The sequence below is a fragment of the Sarcophilus harrisii genome, chromosome 2 (assembly GCF_902635505.1).
Source record: "Sarcophilus harrisii chromosome 2, mSarHar1.11, whole genome shotgun sequence".
Classification (NCBI taxonomy): domain Eukaryota; kingdom Metazoa; phylum Chordata; class Mammalia; order Dasyuromorphia; family Dasyuridae; genus Sarcophilus; species Sarcophilus harrisii.
This window is the reverse complement of record NC_045427.1, coordinates 641911866-641928441: the sequence shown is the minus strand read 5'-3', so window position 1 is coordinate 641928441 and position 16576 is coordinate 641911866. Positions and strand designations below refer to the sequence as shown.

The 16576-nt window shown below is 44.4% G+C and overlaps 1 protein-coding gene across 2 annotated transcripts in view; it reads right to left on the bottom strand.

Moving 5' to 3' along the window:
* The window catches only part of RHOBTB1 (Rho related BTB domain containing 1), an 86798-nt gene that overhangs the window by 69368 nt on the left and 854 nt on the right, over positions 1 to 16576 (bottom strand). The window contains exon 2 of one of the 2 annotated variants that reach the window (XM_031956905.1): positions 8153 to 8331. The exons of the other annotated variant lie outside the window; for it this stretch is intronic. The gene's annotated coding sequence lies outside the window, so the exon portion shown is untranslated. The remainder of the gene's footprint in view (positions 1 to 8152; positions 8332 to 16576) is intronic. 2 annotated transcript variants of the gene reach the window in all.

Below are 16576 nucleotides of genomic sequence, written 5' to 3'. Positions count from 1 at the left end.
CAGTGGGACTGGAGCCAGGAAGATCTGAGTTCAAATTCAGCCTCAGACACTTTCTAGCTGGGGAAGACTGGGCAAGTCACTTAACCCCTGTTAGCCTTAGTTACTTCATTTTTAAAATGGGGAAAATAACACTTACCTCCCAGGTCATGAGGATCAAATGAGATAATATTTGTAAAGTGCTTTCGAATTTTAAAGCACTGTGGGAATGCCAACTCTTTTTATTATCATTACTCCAACAACACAGTCCCGTTCTACCTTTCCAAGCACAAACACCCTCTCCTTGCATTATGCTGTGGCCAGATTGGAAGCCTTTTTGCCCACTGATGTGTGGTGTGCTCTCACGTTGCACTGATTTCCACAGCCTGCCCCCTGCCTGGAACGTCCCTCTGCCCATTGAACTCTGTTCCATCCTCAAATGTGCAATTTTGAGACCATCTTCTCTGTGACTCTTCCCGGATCTCCTCTTGGTCATGAGCTTTCCTGTTAGGTCTCAAGGTATTCTGCTTTGTCTCTAATGAAGTTATTGTGGGACAATGGGCAATATAGTCACGTCTTAGAATCATGTAACGTAAGCTCCTGGAGGGCAGGGGCCTTGTCTTACGTAAACTTTGCACGTCTTCCAGCCTTTCTGCAGGGCTCTGCACTAAGCTGGGATATGGGAAACCTTGATATATTTCTGTCTTTGTGCACATAAGAATAGGAAATTCTACAAAACCAGAGGATGGAGAAATCTCATTTGGGGACATTAAGGAAGGCTTTCCAGATGGTGTAGGATGTAGACCCTGAAGGATCAATAGGTATCAATAAGTAACAATAAGCAGAAATTTAAGAAATAAAGGGGAATTAGTGGGTAGAACAGATGGGATGTGTAGTCTGCCTCAAAACTAACTTTCTAGGCTTATCTCCCAGAATCAAAGAATCTCAGGCTTGGAAGAGAGCATCTAGTCCCATCTTGACTGGAAAAGAATTCTTTTTCCAAGAAGTGGCTTGGACTTCCCATGAGGGGAACTCACTACCTCCATCCCAGGCAGCCATGCCACTTGGGAGCAGCTCTCAAGATTATGACTTTCTTGCTTACCGTGTGCCAAAATTAGACTTTTTTCTATTTGTACCTCTTACTCCCATTCCTGTCTAAGGAGGGGGCCACTCCTCAGCTCACTGTCTATTATTCTATCATATTGGCCCAATGGGATAACAACTCCTTCAACAACACCCAAAATTAAGCCCCGTCCCCACTCCTAAGCCAATTCTCCTCCTATGATTACCATAAACCACCTAGAAGAGTTCTAATTTTAACATATGAAGAACATTCAGAATTTTAGAAAGATAGACATGGCACCAGATTTCAAAGAGGAAAGCTACATGGCAATAGAATGCTAGACCCGGAGTCACAAAGCTATAAGATTGCAGGCAAATCACTTCACCATGTTTGCCTCAGTTTCCTCATCTGTAAAATGAACTGGAGAAGGGAATGGCCACCCCTAGTACCTTTGCCAAGAGAATGGGGTCGTGAAGAGGTGGAGATGACTGAAAATGAATAAAAACAACAATCATCCAGATTCTTCTGAGTGGCAAGAATGGCTTGGGCACGCTTTCTAGACATTTATCGACCATATCTATCTGCTTCACAGAGATAATGAGAGCTCCTATTTACATAATGAGAACTGCTGGGATTGAACTGGAAATCAGAACCCATTGGACTTTCTCAGAACCATGAGCAGAGTCATCCATGACATGAAAGGCCCTTAGAAGTCATCTAGTCCAACCTCTGAATTTCCCAGAGAAGGAAGCTAAAGCCTCGAAGGCAGAAAAGTGACCTGTGGAGTTAATAAACACCAGAGAACAAATTCAGACCCAGATTCTTTGCTCCTGCTTCCTCTTGCCTGCCTCGGGAGGCAGGATGGCTCAGTGGTGAGAGTATTCAGGAAGACGTGGGTTTAATTCCATCTCAGACAGTTGCAAAGAAAGAGGGGAAATACCGAATAAAACAAACTAGGGAACTTGGCTCTGGAGGGAAACTACCTCTGAGTTTGCTGGGCGTGGCACACTTTCTGAACAACCCAGAGCTTTGGTTTCAGGAAATCCAGAGGATGGAGCAAGAGGAAGGCCTGAAGGTCTTCCAGCCAAGTATCTCTCCTTTTAAGATGGGGCCAGAGAGGAGGAAATCATTTGTCTAAGGAGATGACAAAGCTAGCACATAAAGGAGATGGGATTCTGTCCTCGGACACCACTCTGACTTCAAGGACTCTTCAGAACTGGGTAGAACCTCCTCCTGATTTCTGTCTTCATGTGGAATAGCTGGAAGGTGGAGTGGTTAAAGCACCGGGCTGGACCAAGGAAGACCTGAGCATGAATGCTGTCTGAGCAAATCATTTAACTTAACCTTGTTCTGCTTCGGTTTCCCCATTTGTAAGTGGGAGATAATAACAATAACAAATTAATAAATTGGGGATCACTTACCTCTAAACTGAGACAAACATAGATAAGGTTCTTTGCCAACCTTAAAGCACAATAGAAACACTAGCTGATATTATGTGGAAACAGCTCCCCTCAAAAGAGGCCCCTTCCAAGAGCCTTGCGCTGGCTGCCAAATCCAGTTCTTGGCTCTGGGTCTACAATGCCTGCTGTGACCTGCTGAGGGGAGGCTAAAGTCAGTCACTATTGAAAACAGGTCTGAGGGCAATCTCTTAATGGAGGGAGCTCCAGGAAGGTAAGGGCCGAGAGCATCATTCTCAGCGGCTGGAGGTAACCAAAGCATACCTGCACAGAAGGAGCCAGGGACAGCAGACCCACAGGCTTTCTGTATATACAGGAGATAGAAAATAGAAATACGGGGAATCAAGAGATAAAAGGGACCTTCGAGATCATCTTGTGCAACTCATTGAAATGGGAGGAAATCTAGGCTTGCGTGGACTTGAAATCACCTTCACCTCGTCTGATGCTTTGGAGAAGGGCCTCCTTTAGGTACAAGGTCCTTCCAGAACTTTTAGCCTTTGAAGTTCTAATCTAATTAGATTATAGTAAATTAAATCTAATAAATCTAATCTAATAATCTATATGTCATATCTCCTGAATTGTCCTTCATAAAGTGGTGGGAAGAAAAAGCCCAATAAACTATAAAACCCCAATCTATGTACCTCCTTTACTTGGGGTTTATGTCTCACATGCTGTGGCAGGCATCCCCCTTGGGCTGGGGTCTGTAGCACAGTAGTAAGGACACTGAGTTGACAGTGGAAGGTTCTGGGTTGGAATCCTGGCTGTGATGTGGATCCATGTGACCTTAAGGAAGTTCTTTCAACTCCATCAATATCCATCCATTCACCCATCCATCCATCTATCCATCTATTTCTCCATCCATTAATGTACTTATCTATCCATATATCTATTTATACTCCCATTCATCCATGTTTATCTATCCATCCACCCATCCATCCATTCATATGCCTATATATCTATCCATCCATCCATCCATCCATTCAATAATCCATTCATCCATATGCCAATCTATCTATCTACACATCCATCAAACCATCCAAATCCTTATTTATCCATTCATCCATCTATATGCTTATCTATCCATGTATACATCCATCTAACCATATCCTTATTTATCCAATCCATCCGTCCATCTATATATATGCTTATCCATCTACAATCCATCTAACCATCCATCCAAATCCTTATTTATCCATCTATCTGCTTGTCTATCCATCCACATATCCACCCACCCATCCATCCATATCCTTATTTATCCATTCATCCATCCATCCACCCATCCATTCATTCACCCTTCCTCCAAGCATCTATCTCTTGATTTGAGGCAATGTGGTGCAATGGAGACAGGGTAGAAGATCTAGGTGCAAATCCTCCTTCTAACAGAACAACCTGTGTTAGGATGCTGGATCTGTTGACCCAGGTTCCTGCCCTGCTCTGCCCCTCAGTGTTTGACCTCGGGCCAGCATCAGATCAATAGTGGACACTGACTGTTGACCGGGCGCTATGCTGAAAAGTAAATCTGCCTCTGAAAATATAGATGAATGTGAGCTGTCAGTAATCCACAGAGTGGAGTGGCTTGTGCTTACGACAGAAGTCTACTGAAACAAGATCTGCAGCCCGCTCTCCCACTTCCCAGCAAAGGAAGACAGGGGAGAAAGCTATGGAGGCTCGGCGGCCTTCCTCAGGGTAGCTGATGACAAACACCCAGCGGCCAGGTTCAAAGATTCCCAGGCTGGGCACCCAGCACTGGATTGAGGGCAGCAGCTGGTGGCAGGAGTGTTGGAAAACATTTCCCAGAGACAGAAGTGAGGGGGGCAGGCGGGTTATTGGATGACAGAGGGCGAAAAGGGAAAGCGTTACAAATTTATGCTTTTAGCATCGATGCAAGGGACAGGTGCTGCTTGGAGTAGGAAAGGGCCCAAGTTCATACAGGACTGAGTCTGATCCAGGAAGGCTGCTCAAGTGAGATTCTGGTGATTTAAGATGAAGACAAGAATGGCAAGGAATCAATAGGAGAAGAAATGGGACAGTGAAAGAAAAACTTCCCCACTGTCATTTTCTAGAAATTATTATTAATTTTTAGTGCCGGAGAGGAGAATAGCAAGACATTTATACAACATTTGAGTTTTATACAATACTCTAACAACCTAGGCAGATAGATAACACTCCCATTTTACAGATGAGGAAACTGAGGCTCCAAGAAGGAACAAGACTTAGCCAAAATCACACAATTACTAAACACATCATCTCTCCCAGCTCCAAGCCCAGAGTCCCTATTAGGAGAAGAAATGATAGCTCTTCTGAGATACTCCAAATGACAGAACATTTTATTTTGCCACAATTTGGCACATTTATTGTGTAACATTATCTATTATCCTCACCACAGCTGCCTTTTAGAGAGCACTTTACTGTTGGCAAAGGGCTTCTCACACATTTGACAACCCAGCGAGGGAGGTGCTGGTGTTATGATTCCCATTTTACAGAGGAGAAACAAAGAAGCTCTGAGAGGTGAACTCATTCTAATATTATGATTAAAAGGGGAATTTGAATCTGGAATCTTCCCAATTCCAAGTCGAGCTGTCTCGAGTTTCAATTTGCTCATCTATAAAATGGGGATGTTACTACTTAATTAATAGTATCTACCCCCCTCGGCCCCTTCCCGCCCCCCCCCCCCCGGGTCTGTGGTCAGGAAAATGCTTTGAAATGAAAAGTATGCCCTACATAAGGAACTGTTATTAGTTCACTACTGCTCTCCTTTCTCTGGGTAAACAGACAGAGATGTGTATATAGAATATATTACCAACATTCCTAGATTCCTAGATTTTTAATTGAGAACTCTCTTAAGAGGTCACCTCCTCCAAGACGCTCACTTTATTGAGGAGTTAATTGTGGCCCACAGAGATAATGTGACTGCTTATGGTTACACAGGTACAAAGGGGCAAGGCTAGGATTTGAACACAGGTCCTTCACTCTAAGCTTCCACTCCGATCCAATTTGTGCCTTTCTATTGCAATAAAAGAATTACAAACCCCACATTTAGTCATTGAGCCTCACAACTTGCTGAAGGAAATTAACCACAGACTCCATTTTACAGATGAAGAAACTGAGGCACAAAGAGGTGGTCCTACGGCCGCTATATCCCTTGGCATCTTCTACAGCTAGTGCTGCTACAGTAGGACTCAAAATTTCATGGGAATCTAAAGAATAAGGGCCTCAGGAAAGCCCCCTTGAATAGGATTATGGGTAAGAAATATTCACTTCTAAGAAAAGAAGCAGTTTCAGCTCAAAGTAAAAAGCAAAATAAATAATAAAATAAATTTTTAAAAAAGCAAAAGCTTTTGCATATGGCAGGCCATCTCTTTATACCAATGAAGTCTTATGATTACTCATTTCTGCATGTTCCTTCCACGCTCTCAAATCCAACATGGCAGGGGAGGATCCAATGCTCATCTGGATTCAAAGGCCATAATTCTGGACTAAGTTGTGAGTAACTGGAACCTCTGCTGATCCACAAGGATCAGTCTGGCCTTGGCAAAGGAAGGCCAGAAGGAAGAGCAGGGCATGTGTCATCTGAGTACCAGATTAACTCATTTCCAGAAAGCATTTCACCAGCGTGACTGCAGGGGGATGGATTTTTTGACCATGGCAACTCCAGACATTGTTGAGTCAAAAAGAATTCACTAAGCACCTACTATGTGTCAAGGTGAGTGCTGAGAATATAAAATAGACAAAACCAGTCCCTGTCTTAAAGGAGCTTGCACTCTTCCAGTGGGAGACTCGACATGCAAACATCCATGTACACATGTGATTTTTTTTTTTGATGGGAGAGGTATTGGTGGAGAGAGGATTCACGTTGAGGAAATCACAGATTTCTGAAGTTGTGACTAAGGATCCGCTAGGAATGAGATGAGCATCTAAGAGCAGCGGGCCTGGCAATGCCCCGGCAATCTCTTCCGGATGCCTTTCTGATTTCATGAGAGCTAGTCCCATAGACCAGCAATGGCACCCATTTCTATCCAGCCTTCTGGTCCTTCTGGCAAAGCACACATATAGGACATAAGCAAAGCACACAGAGACTGAGGTACTTTTGGCCCCTTTGGAAGCATGAAAGCTGTGCTGATTCAGAGAAATAGCCACACAATAATAGGTACTGGAGATGAGATCAAGTGCGGCTTCTGGAATCCGAGTTCAATGCTCTTTGTACAACATAACAGTAAAAATAATTCTATAGCATTTTAAGTTTTGCAAAGCATTTTATGAATACTATCTCACTTGACCCTCACAATAACTGTGGGAGGAGGTGCTATTAATATTCCCACTTTACAGATGAGGAACTTGAGCCTGAGATTTCCCTGGGAGCACACATGTCTGAGGCAGGATTTGCTTCCCAGTCCCACTGTGCTACCTACCAGCAAGAAGCCTTCCTGATGCTTTGGGCACACAGATATGAGATCTCGAAGTTGGAAGTGACCCCGGGGGCCCGGCCCCAACAGAGAGCCCCCGAGGAGTCATCACCCAGCTCCTGCCTTCTTCTGGGTCAGCCTCTCTACTCCAGGACAGCTTGGATCCCTGGGAAGTTGTAGCATCAAGCCTCCAGCTGCCATTTTGCAACTCCCTAGCCCCTGCTCCAGTGACCTGTCCAGGATCAAGTGGGACAAGTATCAGCTTGAGAATGAGCTCATCTTCACCTTCAGGCTAAAGAGCTCCAAGTTCTCCCAATGATTCTCCTTAACTCTATGTCCCTCTTCCAGCCAAAGATCCTACCATCCTTTATGAGTCTCTCAGGTTTGAAACCTAGAAGCAATTCTCGTCTCCTTCTCCTCACAGCCCCTCAATACTTCCTTCACAACATCTCCAGTAGGAGGTTTCTCCTTCCCTTGTGCAGCCCTCACTGCGACTCGCCTGGATTAATACAAAAGCCTCCCAGACTTAAGTGTCCCCCATTCCAATTCATCCTCCATACAAATTCTTTTCCTAATGCCAGCTCTGACCACATCACTCCTCCTCTCAATGACTCCTCATGGTACACTCTGCTTAGCACTTAAAGGCCTTGGCAATTTGGCCCCAAGTGCCTTTCTAGTCCAATCACAGCCTCTTTCTCTTTAACTCTCACTGGCTTCCTCTTGCTTTCTTACATAAGAAATGCTTAGAACAGCCCCTAGCCTGTCTCCATGGCCTTACACCTGCTGGACTCCCACTCCTGGAATTAATTCCTCCTCATTGTCACCTCCCGACACTCCCACTTTCCTTCAAAGCTCAGCTCAGACGCCAGCTTCTCTGCCCGTGACCTTTCCTCATCCCCACTCCCAAGTGTCCCTTATGGCCTCCTCCAATTTACTATTGTCTTAACATTTTAATTTTCCCTATGCTTACTGACACACACATTCTCCCCCCTCATATAGTCTATGCCCCTGGGGGGGGGCAGGATGATTCCTTTCATTCTGGTATCTCTAAACCCCCAACCACGGTACTTAATATATGCTTGTTTGTTGATTGTATGAATGTATGACTATTATTACGATTATAGCCTCTCATAATGAATGTCCTCATTTACACAAACATTGCAGAGGTAATCTCTTACAAGAATAACGAGAAGATGTGATTTGGAGAGCTGCTACTTTCTGTAGAAAAGAAGGCATTAGAAGTCCCAACTTACCTGGATAAGCCATCCGAAAGGGCTCAGGGCCCAGCAAGTAGAGGCCTGTAGGTGAGGAGAAAGCAGATTCTGACTCGATTCAAGCCGTGACCAGTCCCTTGCTGGCTCTTGTTCAGGGAATAGCCAGGAGGCCAATGTTGCTGGATCAAAGATGGTGTGATGGGGAGTGTGGACTGAGACTAGAAAGGGAGGAGGGGTGTAGATTAGGAAGGGCTTTGAATGCCAAACAGAGCCCTGAAGGAAGTTATGCATAGAAGGTGAGCTCTGGAGACAAGGAAGGATCAGTCAGACAGGTATGGAGACCCAAGAGAGAGAAGTTCTGATCCTCAGTTTTTTCTTCTCTAAAATGGGGATACTGATGTTGCTACCTCTCACAGAGCTGATGAAGTCCATAAAGTACTTGGCAAAATTTAAAGTGTTATTGAAATGTTAGCTATTTTTATAATGGAGTCTGATAGCACCTACTGTTTATTTCCTTAATTAAAAAAATAAGACTGCAAAGATATGGCCTCAATACAGCCAAAACTAGGAAGGTGCTGCTCCATCTTTGGATGTGACCTATTTGCAGAAGTTTAATTAGGACGTAAACATACATATGCACACACAAACATATACCTTGCATCTAAGAGGGAGCTACAGTTCCTAACAGATATCTGGCCCTCACATTGCTCTTGTGCCATGGTGTTATTTACTGGAAAATCTCTAGCTTCTATGATAGTCAAGGCAGTAGAAATGTGGTTATAAAAGGCCTATTCAATCCTCTTTAGTCTGGTATGACTAGAAATTTTCTAGTGATGATTTCTAGTAATGATTCAGAAATTTTCTGAAAATAAGAACAATTATAACAATAATAACAAAAACAATAACAAACTATATTTCCAGATCTATAGAGTTGATAAGGAAAGACTTGTAAAGTACCTTAACTGAAGCCCTACTGTATTAGTAATGAAATATAGGACCCATTCCCCTGAAGGCATCTTATGGAAAGTTGAATGTGTTCCCTGATCAAAAAGGAGGAAAGAGATGATAGAGATAAACAGGTTAAAAGTGGAAGAGAGATTCTTTTGAAACAAGCAGACATCCCTTCACCAAGCAACAGTAAAGACTGACTATTGGCTCATACTGGTGGATAGTCCAAAAATGGCTTACTTCTAAATGGAGCCTGTGAAGACCCAAGTGTGGACTTCCACGGATGATAGCTTTGAGATTAGTGACTGATATGTTGACAGAGAAGTATTAAGCAAATGGCTGGATCCCACAAAGTTGTTTATTGGAAAGGAGTAGTTTAGGATCACTAGGAATCACAGATCAACTTTGACTAGTGCATAATAGGCTGTAAAAAGTAAGAACCTTCTCAATACTTAAGAGAGCCCTCAACCCAGTGGCTAGAATTATACAATCAGAGGGCTGCTATTTTTCAAAGCTTCATCTTATCCTTGAGAATCCAACAAAGACCATATCGGAACTGGGCCATCACCTCAATCAAAACTGTTGCTGTCCACCGTGCCGGACACAGCACCGGCCCGTAAAAAGAATTTCTTAATAAATGCTGTCCTACCAAAGACTCAGACTCTCTCAGTGGCGGAGGAACAGTTTCAAAATATGAGACCTGGTAGAAGAAATTAAAGCGTGTTTTAATAGGATGAGATATATATCATTCCCATCACTGTGTCACTATAAGAGCGAGCTCTCCAGAGGCAGCTTTCAGTGAGCTGGTGGAAAGTTGGCTCATATGCTGTCACTTTTGTTCATTTATATAAAAAACCCCCATGATTTTACCCACCTGTGCAATCATCTGCTAAGCATTAAATATAAAATATGCGAGTGAGAGAATTCCAATGGTTACTTGTCTCAGTACTCAATGACACTGAAGGTGCATGAAGATGAAAATGAAATCCTCCTCCTCCTTTTCTTCCTCCTCCTTATCATCATTATCCCAGTGTTTGCAAAACTCTTTATATACACAAGAGCTCATGTGAACTTCACCAACACAGTGAGCAAGTCAGCAAACTTAGGTTCAAGAAAGGTAAAAGCCTATTCACCCAGGGCCACAGGGGACATTCGAAGGCCTGTGTCTAGTACCCTCATCCCTTTTCAGTCTACTTACACTCATTCACCCTGTGACTCAGTAATACTGATCTCCTAGCTGCTCTAGCAAGACACTCCTTCTCTCGGCTCTAGGCACTTTTTTGGCTGTCCTTGCCTGAAAGTGTGTTCTCTCTCTCTCTCTCTCTCTCTCTGTGTGTGTGTGTGTGTGTGTGTGTGTGTGTTTGTCTCTGTGTTTGTGTGTGTCTGCCTATCTGTGTCTCTGTCTCTGTGTTTGTGTGTCTTTTTCTGACTGTGTGTCTCTGTCTTTATGTATGTGTCTCTCTCTCTGTATGTCTGTCTCTGTGTATCTCTGTCTGTGTGTCTGCCTGTCTGTCTCTGTGTGTGTCTGTTTCTGTCTTTGTGTGTGTGTCTGCCTATCCTTGTCTTTGTCTGTCTCTGTGTTTGTGTCTCTTTTTGACTGTGTGTATCTGTCTTTATGTATGTCTGTCTATTTCTGTGTGTCTGCCTGTCTATCTGTCTGTGTGTCTCTCTCCCCCTGCCTCTTTCTGCATCTCTCCTGCCTTCCCCGGCTTCCTTTAAGTGCCAAATAAAGTCCCACCCTAGCCCTCTTACTTCTGTTGCCTTCTCCTAATTATTTCCTGTTGACCCTGAACAGAGGGTGGGTATGCTTGTAGCTGACTGTGAGCTCCTTGAGGGCAGGGGCTGCTTTTGCCTCCTCCTGTGTCCCCAGGGTGCTTAGCACAGTTCCTGGCACATAGGAGGAGAGGAATCCGTATTAATTGGTTGATGAACAGGGAATGTTAGGGACACGTGAATTTGCATTTGCCCCGATTCCAAGTCCAGTGTTGCCACCATTGCCATCTGTCAACATTTCCTGTTTCTAGCTGAGGCAGCAAGGGCGCTGTGGGTGGAGTTTGAGTCCAGACCCTTCACCCACTCCTTCCTACATGGGGAATGAGGGTCAGGGGTGGGATTTGAACGCAGATTTCTCCTGACTCCCACAGGCCCGGCTGTAGCGAGCTGCAGCTGGCAAGAAGCAGGATCTCTCCTGGTCTGGCTGTGACAGAAATGTAGGTAACCATATAGCCCCAAGATGTTCGCTCACATGGTCTGTGAGAGGATCCACATGGGCACTATTTCACATTTTCCCATGTCCATCCACGGGACACCACCACAGTGCAAGAGAACGGAACACCCTGAGCTCCTCCAGCATTTCTTATCTATGCTGCATGACCGAGGAGTGCATGAGCTGTCCAGGAACCTTTGGCACTGCCCCCACTCATTGTTCTCACCCATTTTCATTGGCTCCTGCCCTTTCAAGACTGTGGGCACCTCAGGACCAGAGAACAATGAGTATAGGGTCATAGTGTAGGCCTGGCCAGGTCTTCAGGGCCCAACCTGCTCATTTTACAGATAAGGAAACTGAGGCCCAGGATGGGAAGTGACTTTCCCAATATCACATGTTGAGTAAAAATTTGTAGAGATGGGATTCAAACCTGGGTTCTCTTACTCTAGATCTCAGGTTCCTTCCAACATACCCCAATTCTGACTTATGTTTTCCTTGTCCCTCTTCTCCACTGTTCAATTAGGGACTATTCCCTCAATGGCTATTAACTGACTTATTGACCGTCACAGACCAAAATTAGAATCCCCTCCCTTATTGTTCAATTACTAGTATGTAGAATGTAACTGAAATAAATGCAATCAAGCTATGGAATAAAACTTCAATTTTCCAGCACCCAGATTCTAGGCAGCTGCCAAGTATCCAGTACTAAAGTGAACAAAGAAGCCTTCAATAGGTGAAACTGCCCCAAAACAGGGTATTAAGAAGGACTTCTGGCCCAGGGATGGACTTAGAGGGTCATAAGTGGCCATCTGCAAAAAATAAAATAGCTCGCTTTCCTCATGAAAGTGGATATGTGGAAGGAGATATGTTACTTTCCAGGGCAAGAAGTAAATGAAAGATGGTAGGGAGGGTCAAGTGGCTGATTTTCAATGCTGAAATGATGGGATCTATTTAAAATGATGTTGAGATGTCCAAAACAGCAATGCAAATGACAACCGAGATCATTTCACTGAAGTGGAGAAAATAACTTGGGAGAAGGCTGCTTCAAACTCATACATTCTATTATGTGAAGATTTCTTTTTCTTTCATTTCACTTATTTATTTGCTTTTCATGCCAGAAAGCAAACTAATGTTTATTCAGTACATCAAGTTCCAGGACATTTTGAGAGGGCTGAGTATGGGTTAAGCTTAAAGAAAGGTTTCCTGTACTACCTACAGGAAACAAAGTACAATGGCCATCCACAATGATTGCCTTTGGCTAAGGTGGTTGAGAGAGAAATCAGTTATATACAATTTAGTGGCAGCTGGGTGAGCCATAGTGCCCAAAGCATTCAGCCCAGAGACATACTGACTCATCTTCTTGAGTTCAAAAGTTGCCTCACAGAGTCACTAGCTATGTGAGTCTGAGCAAGTCACTTAACCTGTTTGTCTCAGTTTTCTCTTCTGTAAAACAAGCTCAAGAAGGAAATGGCAAAATGTCTTTTTCCAAGAAAACCCCAAAAGGAGTCAGACACAGGTAAATCCCAAGTCCTTTAATATCAGCTGTCAAATGAAACTTGAACAACTCTAGTTCAAGGTCCCTTCTCCCTCTGACTACATGATCTGATGTCTTGGAATGATCTGAAATTTTTCAGACAAGGCACAGGATAGGAAACAAAATCATAATAGAACAATCTGCCAGGGAATGGGTTCATCTGCAGATATTAACCCACTTCACCTAGAACAAAAAAAGGAATGTGGCTGGCATTGACTGCTTCTAAACAAAGGTACTCTTCCAAACTGTAGCCCATGGAAAAGACCTATAGCTAGCTACTGGCAGCTTCAGCTTATGCAAAGACCTGTCTCCTCTAAAAGGGCAAGAGCTCCCTATTCCTTTGTTGAGTTCTCTGTCTGAAGCTGCCTTTATTCCTTTTTTGGGGGAATCTCTTGACAGATGTCAGGAAATCTGGCAAGGGGTAACTTTATTGATACTGATTGATGACTTCCATACAACTGAATCTCAAGAGTGACCTCCCCAAACATGAAAGACTTGTCTAGGGCCACAAAGCCAGCATGAATCAGGGGAAGAACTTGAACCTGGCCTTCCTAACAAGGTCAGTTCTCTCGCCCATTAATCCATGCTGACTTTCTTAGCCTTTGTCTACTATGTTCTGAAATTGATGGGCAATAATTTGTAATGTTCTGTACATCTTGGAACTTTAAAAGATAAACACTTGGAAAACAGCTGGTACAAGGTGAAGGGCATATATTAGAATCATAAATGTGGCACTGGAAGGCATCTCAGTGGTTTTCTAGACCAGCCCATTTTACATTACAGGTGAGGAAACTGAGTCCTAGGGAGATGACAACAATGGTAGGGCTAGTTGTGGAATCCAGTAATTCTAAGCTCGCACTGTGAAGGCTGGCCGAGATCAGGGAGTTAGAATGCTGTGCTTCTGTTTCCCTCTGATCCAGATCTGTGATCTCACTGGTGAGGGAAATCATCCTCATTCATAGAGACCAGCATATCCTCTGAATTGCGTCTTAGGGTTGCCCTGTACACTGAAGGGCTTACCACTTGCCCAGCACCATGACAGTGTGTGTTGAATTTCCCCTCTGACTCTCTCCACTGGATTCACTGTTTGTAACATCTGCCTTGTCTAGAAAATGGATTCTTAGATGGCAGAGGAACATTTTAAGAAGCAGATGATGGAGTTTTCCAGAGTTACCCGGAGAAGCCCAGATCCTCGGATCATTCCCATTACACTAGGAAGAAGCCCTTGGTGACACCTGAGCTGGGGAGTCCTACCCCACACAATTCACTAGTATCCTTCCTTTCACATCTGCTCTGTGTAAGCATGACCAAGTGTGTGGTATCAGGAACCACACACCATGTGTGCATCAAAGCTCTCCCTTTAAATCAGGGGAGAAAAACCATGGGGTTAAAGAAAAGTCTTTGGGGGGCAAAACCGTGGCAAAGTATGAGTTCACCATGGTGAAAAGCACTGGATTTGAAGCCAGAGAGTAAATTCCCATCTTAATTCTCTTATTTGCTATGTGTCCCCAGGCAAGTCCTTCAGTCTGTTTGCCTCAGTTTCCTCATCTGTAAAATGAGCCAAAGGAATGACACACTACTCCAGGATCTTTGACAAGAACACTCCAAATGGGGTTACAAAGAATCAGACACGACTGAAAAATGACTGAATAACAACTTGAGAAGTCCCTTCTCCTCTCTGGGTGAAAGTCACTTCACCTCTTTATCTATTAGAAAAGATGGGGATTGGATCAGATAATTTCTAAGGCACGTGTGGGATGGCTCAGTGGATTGAGCATGGGCCAGGAAGATCTGACTTCAGATCTGGTCTCAGACACCCGCTAGTTGTATGATCCTGGGCAAGCCACATTAACCTGCTTGCCTTAATTCACCAGAGAAAGAAACATTTAATCCCATCAATATCTTTGCCAAGAAAACCCCACGTGAAGTCATGAAGAGTCTCCCACAACTGAGCAACAAAAACATGGTCCTTGAGCTCACAACTCACTATGTTTTATTTTCAGGCATACAGAAGGTGCTTAATGCATTCAAGTTGACTGAGCTCCTGGTCTAGAACACCAATAAGCACATTCAGAGAATCCTTTAAAGTTTACCAAATGAATCCGAATGGTTTGAGAGCCTTCCTAGCAGTGGCATCACTACTTTTCAGAAATCGGGGAGTTACTTGCCCATGGTCACCCAGCTGCTGTCTTTCTGACTCTAAGGTCACCTTTCCAGGCTTGCCTCTCAGTCTCTGCAGACTTTATTCCACATGATTAGAGTAGAAAGATGATTAGATTTGCACTAGTTTCGAAACCCACCTCCAGCATCTTCAGGACCTTGAACAAGTCAGTTCCTCTCTTTGGGACCGTTAACTTGTTTCTACCACCTACATTTCTTCCAGGGGCCTCAATTAAATGTCAATCAACAAGCCATCAGGACCTACTATGCGCTGGTACTGTGCTAAACTAATATCTGGAAATATCAAAAAAAAAAAAGGCAAAAAAGCATTTACTGGTTTTTAGGCACTGCCAACCCAACGGGGCAGATAACAATGCTAAAAACCTATGTAGGTACAAGATATCTGGGGGGGGGATATTCAGCTGCAAGCTGCCAGAAGGGCTTGGATTGAATAGCCCCCATAGAGCAGGGGGGGATTATGGGGAGTTCCCGATATCACACACAGCACAAGCCCATTTCCAGACTAACAAACTCAGGGTGCATTTCAGCTACCCACAATGAGATCCACAGGAATCCGAAGAGAAGCAGGGATTTTTTTCTTTGGGGGACAACAATGGTCCAAACCACTCACTGGCTCATTCACTCCCCCATGGAGGTGTGCGCTGGGCCTGCTGTCTCTGTTTACATGGAAAATGCTCAGCTCTGTGTTTACCACTAGTAGCTACTGTCTCCCATAGGCCTTTGAGAAGTTTTAGGAGGAGTTAGAAACAACTCCCTGAATCTGACAAGTGTTTGTAAACACAATGTGTTAATGAGCCAGAAGCTTGCCCAGACAAAATCCAAGAAACCTATTTCTGCTCATGCACTCCTATCTGGGGGCAGGCAGGTGGATGCTGTTTGGCAAGAATGAAGAAGCCTGATCTTTTCCAGAATAGATAAACTTCAGAAATGAAAGCAGGAACCAAGCGAAAAGGGAAAAGTTAAAGCCTGAGTGGGGAGCTCAGGGCAGGCACTAAGGGTGCTGAGCCAGTCAGGGAAGGTTCCGGGGGAGGATCTCCCCTGGATAGCTCTCACCTACTTAGGTCTTAGCTTTGTTATCTCCTCCACTGGATCTGCAGTGGCCGCTTTTGTCTTTCTTTGTATCCCAAGAGACTGGCACAGTGCCTGGTATCTAGTAGGTGCTGAATGCTTGTTGATTGACATTTGGGAGGGGAGAGAGGCAGGAAAGCCCCTAGAGAGCCCCCGGGGAGGGGCTGAGGAGCAGGAGGAGGCCATTCTCTGGGCCTCCCTTCCTAGATCTGCCCCGGACAGTGGCTGGATCAAACTTCAGCAGATGTGTACAGTCAGCTCCAAAGGCACAGCTTGGCTTCTCCCGATCCAAGCCAAGTCCAGGACCCTTTGCTTGAATCTCCTGCTCCAACTTTCTGGCTTGCTCAAGTCCAAATATTGACATTTCTCAGCACTGAGATGTTTGATACCGCAAGGGATGTTAAGGGCCCGGCCAACAGAGCAATTGATTGGAATGCTTAAAATGCCTCCCCTCCCCCTTCCTCGCAGGTCTCCTGCGGTGGAAATCCCTCCCATCCCGGTACCCTTCCCAGGCTCGCCCCCTCAG